This window comes from Triticum dicoccoides, chromosome 7B, assembly GCF_002162155.2.
Source record: "Triticum dicoccoides isolate Atlit2015 ecotype Zavitan chromosome 7B, WEW_v2.0, whole genome shotgun sequence".
Classification (NCBI taxonomy): domain Eukaryota; kingdom Viridiplantae; phylum Streptophyta; class Magnoliopsida; order Poales; family Poaceae; genus Triticum; species Triticum dicoccoides.
In genome coordinates, this window is record NC_041393.1 from 696,073,544 (window position 1) to 696,083,210 (window position 9,667).

At 44.9% G+C, this 9,667-nt stretch overlaps 1 pseudogene; it reads right to left on the minus strand.

Annotated features, from left to right (window-relative positions):
- Positions 1-9,212, minus strand: part of LOC119335814 — a 16,005-nt pseudogene extending 6,793 nt beyond the window's left edge.
- Positions 9,213-9,667: the final 455 nt, after the last annotated feature.

Here is a 9,667-nt window from a genome sequence, read left to right on the forward strand (position 1 = left end):
ACGGTGACGACGCGGCCGGGACGGGGCGGCGGTTACAACGGGGACGACGGGGACGGGACGACGACGACGGGGACGGGGCGGCGTCAAGGGATATGGAGACGGCGGGGGAGGCGGGCGACGGTGCAGAGGAGAAGAAGCAGAGGGAGAGATGAGAAACTGACGAAATTTCGAAGTGTTTTCTTATATAGAAGGCACCTTTAGTACCGGTTGGAGCCACCAACCGGTACTAAAGGTCTGTTTTGGCCAGGCCAAGCGGCGGGAAGCGCACCCCCTTTAGTACCGGGTGGTGGCACAAACCGGTACTAAAGGCCCCCCTTTAGTACCGGTTTGTGCCACGACCCGGTACTAAAGGGGGTGCGCTGGCGCAGGTGCGGTGCGGAAGTTTAGTCCCACCTCGCTAGTCGAGGGGCTACCGCACTGGTTTATAAGCCCCAGTGCGGTAGCTCTCTCGAGCTCCTCTCCTAATCAGGCCTGCTGGGCCTACCTGTCCTCCTCGCCTTGTGGGCCTACTGGGCCTTCGCGGGCCTGCATCCTGGCCCAACGAAAGGTTGTGTCGCTAGTCGTATGCAGGCCGCTTTGGCCCAGTAGGCGGGCTTTTTTTTCTTAATTTTTTTTGCTTTATTTTTTTGTTTTATTTATTTTTGAGTTGTTTTTTGCTGTATTTAGAGTTTCTTTATGAATATTTTTGCTTTAGGTACAAAAAAATACAAACTTTCTGTTAGTGCCGGTAGATTTCAAATTTGAATAGTTTAAATTTTGAATTATTTGAAATTTGTGTGAATCACTAGTTTGTGAATAACTTAACTTTGAAAAAAGTTTTTTCAGTGATTCTTTTTTCTTATGTTTAATATTAGTGTGTTTTATCATTATATTCAATTTAGTAATGCTTAGGTTATTTAAAAAATGAAATGTCTTTGTAACAGTTCAGTTTTCGTCGGAAACCCTGATACTTCGAAAGAGATTGTCCATTTTGTACACGAAGTGCATCCAGTTTTTGCCGTAACCCTCTCTACTTTCTTGCAGATGCTATTTGTATGAAATTATGATACCATGCCAACTTTCAACCTTTTCTGAGTTCATTTGAATTGCTTTTCAATTTCAGCGTCATTTAGCTGGAAAAAAATCAGTAAATGCATGAAAAGAATTTGTTTGCACATAAAATTTCTTCGCGTTTCAAATGCCAAAACACATAACTACCCTAACTATTACAGACATTCCCTCCTGGGTGTGAAACACAGAAGAAAGTGATGATAGTGAAGCCGATCACATCCCAGATCTTTGGGTGTGAAACTTTTTCTTCGCGTGTGTCCCTTTGCGTCGTAACCATGAAAAATCTTCATCATTTAACGGGATGCTTGGGTCAATATTCACTGTGAATGGAGCAATTTCATCAAACTTTTCATAATCTTCTGACTTGTCTGTCTTGTCATTCACTCCCACGATGTTTCTCTTCCCAGAAAGAACTATGTGCCGCTTTGGCTCATCGTACGATGCATTCGCTTCCTTATCTTTTTTTTTCTTGGCTTGATAGACATGTCCTTCACATAGAAAACCTGTGCCACATCATTGGCTAGGACGAATGGTTCGTCTGCATACGCAAGATTGTTGAGATCCACTGTTGTCATTCCGTACTGCGGGTCTTCCGTTACCCCGCCTCGTGTCATATTGACCCATTTGCACCGAAACAAAGGGACCTTTAAACCACGTCGATAGTCAAGTTCCCATATGTCCTGTATATAACCATAATATGTTTCCTTTCCCGTCTTGGTTTCTGCATCAAAGCGGACACCACTGTTTTGGTTGGTGCTCTTCTTATCTTGGGCGAACATGTAAAATGTATTACCATTTATCTCGTACCCTTTGAAAGTCATTATATTCGAAGATGGTAACTGGGACAGCAAATACAGGTCATCTTCAATAGAGGTGTCATGCATGGTACGTGTCTGCAACCAGTTGGCGAAACTCCTGGTTTGTTCACGTGTAATCCACTCATCAGACCGCTCTGGGTGTTTGGAGCGTAGCAAATTCTTGTATTCATCCATATACGGAGCCACCAAGGTGGAATTCTGTAGAACTGTGTAGTGTGCTTCAGTGAGAGAATGTCCGTCCATACATATTATTTGTTCCCCTCCTAGCGTGCCTTTTTCATCCAGTCTGCCCTTATGCCGCGATTCAGGAACACCAATCGGCTTAAGGTCAGGAATAAAGTCAATACAAAACTCAATGACCTCCTCATTTTGATGGCCCTTGGAGATGCTTCCTTCTGGCCTAGCACGGTTATGAACATATTTCTTTAAGACTCCCATGAACCTCTCAAAGGGGAACATATTGTGTAGAAATACAGGACCCAAAACGTTAATCTCTTCGCATAGGTGAACTAGGACGTGCGTCATGATGTTGAAGAAGGATGGTGGGAACACCAACTCGAAACAGACAAGACATTGCACCAAATCATTCTGTAACCTTGGTATGATTTCTGGATCGATTACCTTCTGAGAGATAGCATTGAGAAATGCACATAGCTTCACAATGGCTAATCGAATGTTTTCCGGTAGAAGCCCCCTCAATGCAACCGGAAGCAGTTGCGTCATAATCACGTGGCAGTCATGAGACTTTAGGTTCTGGAACTTTTTCTCTGCCATGTTTATTATTCCCTTTATATTCAACGAGAAGCCAGACGGTACCTTAATACTGAGCAGGCATTCAAAAAAGATTTCCTTCTCTTCTTTGGTAAGAGCGTAGCTTGCATGACCCTGATGTATGCCGTCTTCTCCGTGCATATGTTGCTGGTCCTCCCGTGCCTCAGGTGTATCTTTTGTCTTCCCATACACGCCCAAGAAGCCAAGCAGGGTCACGCAAAGATTCTTCGTCACGTGCATCACGTCGATTGCGGAGCGGACCTCTAGGTCTTTCCAATATGGCAGGTCCCAAAATATAGATTTCTTCTTCCACATGGGTGCGCGTCCGTCCGCGTCCTTCGGAACAGGTTGTCCGCCAGGACCCTTTCCAAATATCACCTTCAAATCCTTGACCATATCATGTACATCAGCACCAGTACGGTGGCGAGGCTTCGTCCGGTGATCCGCCTCACCTTTGAAATGCTTGCCTTTCTTTCTTACGGGATGCCTGTCAGAAGAAATCGACGATGTCCCAGGTACACATTCTTCTTACAACTATTCAAATATATACTGTCGGTATCATCCAAACAGTGCATGCATCCGCGGTCCCTTGTTTGTCTGTCCTAAAAGGTTACTGAGAGCAGGCCAATCATTGATGGTCACGAACAGCAACGCCTTGAGGTCAAATTCTTCCCCCATGTGCTCATCCCACGCACGTACACCTGTTCCATTCCACAGTTGTAAGAGTTCTTCAACTAATGGCCTTAGGTACACATCAATGTCGTTGCCGGGTTGCTTAGGGCCTTGGATGAGCACTGGCATCATAATGAACTTCCGCTTCATGCACAACCAAGGAGGAAGGTTATACAAACATAGAGTCACAGGCCAGGTGCTATGGTTGCTGCTCTGCTCCCCAAAAGGATTAATGCCATCTGTGTTTAGACCAAACCATACGCTCCTTGCGTCATCTGCAAACTCCTTCCCGTACTTTCTTTCGATTTTTCTCCACTGCGACCCGTCAGCGGGTACTCTCAACTTTCCGTCTTTCTTACGGTCTTCTCTGTGCCATCGCAACGCCTTGGCATGCTCTTTGTTTTGGAACAAACGTTTCAACCGTGGTATTATAGGAGAATACCACATCACCTTGGCAGGAATCTTCTTCCTGGGGCGCTCGCCCTCGACATCACCAGGATCATCGCGGCTGATCTTATAGCGCAATGCACCACATACCGGGCAAGCGTTCAAATCCTCGTACTCACCGCGGTAGAGGATGCAATCATTAGGGCATGCATGTATCTTCTGCACCTCTAACCCTAGAGGGCAGACAACCTTCTTTGCTTCGTACGTACTCTCGGGCAATTCGTTGTCCTTTGGAAGCATATCCTTTATCATTACCAGCAACTTTTCAAATCCCTTGTCAGATACACCATTCTCTGCCTTCCATTGTAGCAATTCCAGTGTGGTGCCCAGCTTTTTCTTGTCACCTACGCAATTCAGGTACAACAATTTTTTGTGATCCTCTAACATGCGCTGCAACTTCTTCTTCTCCAAATCACTTGCGCAGTTTCTCTTTGCATCGGCAATGGCCCGACCTAGATCATCAACGGGCTCATCTGATGCCTCTTCTTCAGCTTCTTCCCGCATTGTCGGCTCAGCTTCTTCCCGCATTACCGGCTCAGCTTCTTCCCCCATTGTTGTATCATCGTATTCAGGGAACCCATGGCCAGGATAGATGTCGTCGTCCTCTTCTTCTTCATTGTCTTCCATCATAACCCCTCTTTCTCCGTGCTTGGTCCAAACATTATAGTGGGGCATGAAACCGGACTGAAACAGGTGGACGTGAATGGTTCTTGACGTAGAGTAATTGCGATCATTCTTACAGACAGCACATGGACAAGGCATAAAACCATCCGCCCGCTTGTTTGCCTCAGCCGCAAGCAGAAAAGTATGCACGCCCTCAATGAACTGGGGAGAGCATCGGTCATCGTACATCCATTGCCGGCTCATCTTCATTACACAACACCGAATAGACCAAATTAATACAAGTTCATACATAAAGTTCATACAACACTTAAATGCATCAAACAAATAACTCTCTAGCTAAAGCATTTAAATGCAACAACAAATGCGATCAAGATCGCAACTAAGGTAACAATTGATCCAACAGCATAATGATACCAAGCCTCACTATCGATGGCATATTTTCTAATCTTTCTATTCTTCAAGCGCATTTTCTCCATCTTGATCTTGTGATCATTGATGACATCGGCAACATGCAACTCCAATTCCATCTTCTCCCCCTCAATTCTTTTCAATTTTTCTTTCAAGTACTCGTTTTCTCTTTCAACTAAATTTAACCTCTCGACAATAGGGTCGGTTGGAATTTCCGGTTCACATACCTCCTAGATAAAAATATCTATGTCAACTTGATGGGCATAATTTGTCATAAACACGAAATGCAACAAATAGTTTTAAAAGAGAATATACCACATCCGAATCATAACAAGGACGAGGGCCGACGGGGACGGATATCAAAACCATGGCACTATGTATAACAAACAACGTACGGGTAAGATAATTATTACATGATTAACTATATATTCAAATCACACAAACATCAATTTTTTATATAAAATTTCATGAACAAGAGGCTCACCACAAGATGGTGCCGGTGACGGGACGGTGCGGGCGATCGACGGTGGTTACGACGGAGATTTAGAAGGCACTAAGTAAACCACACCTACATATGCAAACTAAGTGTTATTTTTGACCTCAAATTGCATATAAATCAAATACTAGCACATATATATATTTCCTCCCAAATTACTAAACTCACAAATTAGTAACTATACAAAGCATGGGAAGAGCTAATCTAGCAATGAGAGTTGAAAGGACAAAGTTGCTAACCTTTGTGATCATTTGAATGGATGGGGGCCTTCAAATCTTGACAAATTTTGGGCAAAATTTGTGAGGAGCTCGAGGGGAAAGGGGAAGAACAGAGAGGAGAGGGGAAAGGAGAAGAACAGAGCGAGCTCGGGTGGACGAAGGGTTTATATAGGACGACCTTTAGTATCGGTTCGTGCCAAGAACCGGTACTAAAGGTGCTGGAGGGGGCCCAGACTGACAACATCCTGCCACCACTCTCATTAGTACCAGTTCGTGGCACGAACCGATGCTAAAGGTTAGCCACGAACCGGTACTAATGAGAGCGGCCCGGCTAGCCGTTGGAACCGGCACTAATGTGTACATTAGTGCCGGCTCTAATACAAACCGGCACTAATGTGTTGCACGTTTGACCCTTTTTCTACTAGTGGGGTAATTAAAAGTGGGCATCACAATTGATTGATTAGATCCATGCAAAGTGTAGATAGATTGACATCATCGCATCAAAGCTAGATCGATGGAGTGTGTGTGTATTGCACTGACCGCCACGTAGAAATCGAACTCGATGAGCGCATAGGCCGTCTAGCAGCAGCCGGTGAGGAATATTGCCAGCGACAGGAAGAATGGCATGTGCTCAACACTCTTGGTTTTGATCACACGAACCTGCAAGCAATACAATGTTAGTACCGGTGAAAAAATAGAGCGCTATAGCGCCGCGATAGCATTTTGAGCAATGTCCTGCTAAATAAATCATTTTAGAATGTCTAGCTAATATTACGCTAATAGCATATTTTAAGGACCTCGCTACTTTTTCTGAAGAAAAGTATGTTTTGGTCGGTCAAGCTCACCAAAAGTCTACATCTGGTCTCGCAAGAATATTTAGGCGCCATTTGGTCCCTCAAGTCACAAAACTAAGCAAGTTTTGTCCAAAATCAGAGACAATGGGTAAACTGTTGGAACTTTGCCCACAGGATCGATCACATCCAATCACGACAAACGCGCGCACACAAAAACTTTGGCCAAAGGCACGTGTCGTGCCTCTCCTCTCTTTATTTCTTTTCTCCTTTTCTCCCACACCATGTTACTTTCTGATATTACATGACCCCTATACCCGCATATTTATATGCGTGAACCTGCACGACTGGCCGGTACAAACCGACTCTGACTACTACTATAATCCTAGCTAAACCTCCACGTACTTGCTCTTGAGTCCAAACCGGACTCACCTTGACGCACGGCAAGGACTACTACTTCGGCACTAACCAATACATACATGGAATCAGCTAGCACCATGATATGAAAGCCAACTCTAACACGTGTACATACGGCCAAATAGTAATCCCAGCCGGACAACTATTACTTAGGCGACACTAACTAACCAATTTAGACAAGATTACCTAACATAAACCACTGACGTGGCACAGGTTCAGGTAAATTGTAAGGACCATTCCGCAAATAAAAGATACACTAATGACTACGATGAAAACCGGTTCTGGTAAACTGTGAAGACATTTGGTGAAGTCGAGGGACCAAAAGCACATTTTTCTCTTTTTTCTTAGCATGGTTTATTTTTCATTGATTAGTACTCACATTATATAAAAGCACATGGCTGAGTCATAAAATATGTATGACCTATCTTTTGTTTTGGAAAACAAAATACTATGTATGATCTAGATAATAAGTAAACAAATTCCCTGGTTGATCAACGGCCGCTACATTGATGAACTCTACACCACATGCACTATATCTAGGGCTGCAAGAAAAGCTCGAGGCTCGTAAGCCACTCGAGATCGACTCGTTTTTTGGCTCGACTCGAGATCGACTCGAAAATAAATGAACTGAGTTTGAACACTTTATGTAGCTCGACGGAGAAACGAGCCGATCTTGAGCCAATATTGGCTCGCTCGATTTTAGCTCGATAGCTCGACATAATACCATTATGTTCAATGATTATGCCATATATTAAATGAAAATAAGATAATTTGTTACAATATATGATGTCCATGATTTTTCTCCATTTTATTAACTAGCAAACATGGTAGCTTAATTAAGTGTAAAGAAGATTTAGGTCTAATTATGGTACGTGATCGGCTATGTGTTAAATATCCTATTGCTTTTGGCAAAATTTCAAAGCATATGCACCTTCTTTTTCTTGTTTTTCGTCCACGAAGACCATCATCTATTTCTAGTTCGCTCAAGAGACAAAGATGTGCTCGGAGCTCTCCCGAGCACGACGAGACTGACGTACAAAGTTGTGTCGTGTTGTGTCCTTATCTAGTCTGAAAAATCATCACAGATTTATAATTTTTACCATTTTATTTAGGTCGAAACTAGCTCGAGATCGACTCGAGATCGGTACAAGCTGAGCACAAGTCATGTTCTACAGCTCGATCTTGAACTTCACTCAGATTGAGCTCGCTCGAATTTTAATATGAGTTGAGCTGAGCCAACTCCAACTCGCTCGAACTCGACTCGTTTGCAGCCCTAACTATATCCGCAATAATGCTAGACCTACAAAAAATCTAGAAACATTTTTTTACAATTCCAAACTACCCCCCCCCCCCTATTACCAATTATAATCCTTCGCATCCGCTTGTTTGTGAAAAAAAGTAACCTTTTGTAGATGTAGTTCCCCTAGCTAGGCACGTTCGTGATGAAGCGATGGACCACAGGTTTTGTAAAAAACTAAGTAACCTTTTGTAATTTGTAAATGTAGTTCCCCTATAGCAGCCGAAAGTTTGGTTGGTTAGCTAGCTAAATACGCGGAATGCAACTATACACCCCAAGTACAGATTTATAAGCAGAAGAGAGTGTTAGTTAGCCTCACGTGCGGCATCAACACGCAACAACTAACTGAGTCGATGATCTTAGGGCCAGAAACTAACTAACACCAACAACAAGAAACGGAAAGAAAGAATTAAAGAGTAGACACGATGTGTCGATGATCATCGTTATACGTACCATGATGGTAAGATTGGAGGCGTACATGACGGAGCCGCAGATGACGCAGAGGATGCCGACGATCATGGAGCGCTTCTCGTGGGTGTGCACGCCGTGTAGCACGCCGATCACCACGGCCGCCATGAACGCCGCCTCGATGCCGAGCACGGCGAGCATCTTTAACTGCACGCATATATACCGAAAAAAGACCGGGCCTTAGGGGCAGAAACTAACTAACACCGAAAAATGAGGAACGATTAGGGGACGCGTTTATAAATGTACCCGCTTGTTGTTGGTGGAGTAGATGAAGAAGATGATGAGGTAGACGAGCTCGACGACGAGGCCGATCCCGTTGACGGTGACGACGAGGATGCTGTTGGGGTGGACGATGGGAAGGCCGTAGAAGACCCAGAGCATGCAGGTGAGCACCGTCGCCAGGTAGGGGTCCGGCTTGTGCTCCTCGACGTCCTTGGCCTTGCAGATCCGCCGCAACGTCGGCCTGCGCGCACGCACAAGCAACAAACACAAGTTACCAACAATCACCCTCCATATACATAGATAGGTTATAGGTAAGAGGAGGATGTGAAGAGGGCGGCGGCGGCTAGACAAGAGGAGGCAGGCTTACGCGTGGGAGAGGAAGAGCCCGAAGGAGATGACATTGCCAATGATGCCGACGATGTTACGAGCTGCGTCGGCGGAAATCATTCTGCACGCCGGGAAGGAGACTGCTGACTCGAGGAAGAGGAAGGATGTTGGTTGTGATCTGGCTGGGGCGATGAGAGAGGCCGGCCGAGCGTATAGCGTGGCCGGGTTCGCGTTCCCCACCCAATGGATATGATTAGAGGCTAATGGTTAGTTAGATTGGGTTTTTACTGGTCCTCGTGGCTGGGTAAGATCCGAGTCTAGCTCGTGGGATAGACTGCTAAGTCATACGCGTTGGGTGTAACGTGCGCGCGTGCATGCCCGGATCGGGACCGAGAGAAATGGGGCGGCATGCATAACCTCCTCTCGTACGCAAGTGTGCCGTGCCCGGCCTCATCCGAACCAGCGTAGGTAGGATAGATGAATGAAAGAGGATGTGGCGTGATATGTACGAGTTGGCATCTGGATCTGCAAAGACAGAATGAAAAAAAAAGGCGAAAGCAAATATCTTCTTTTCGAGAAAAACTTTCAACCTATTCATCATTTGTCATAGTAGTACAAGTAACACCAGAAATAAGAAAAAA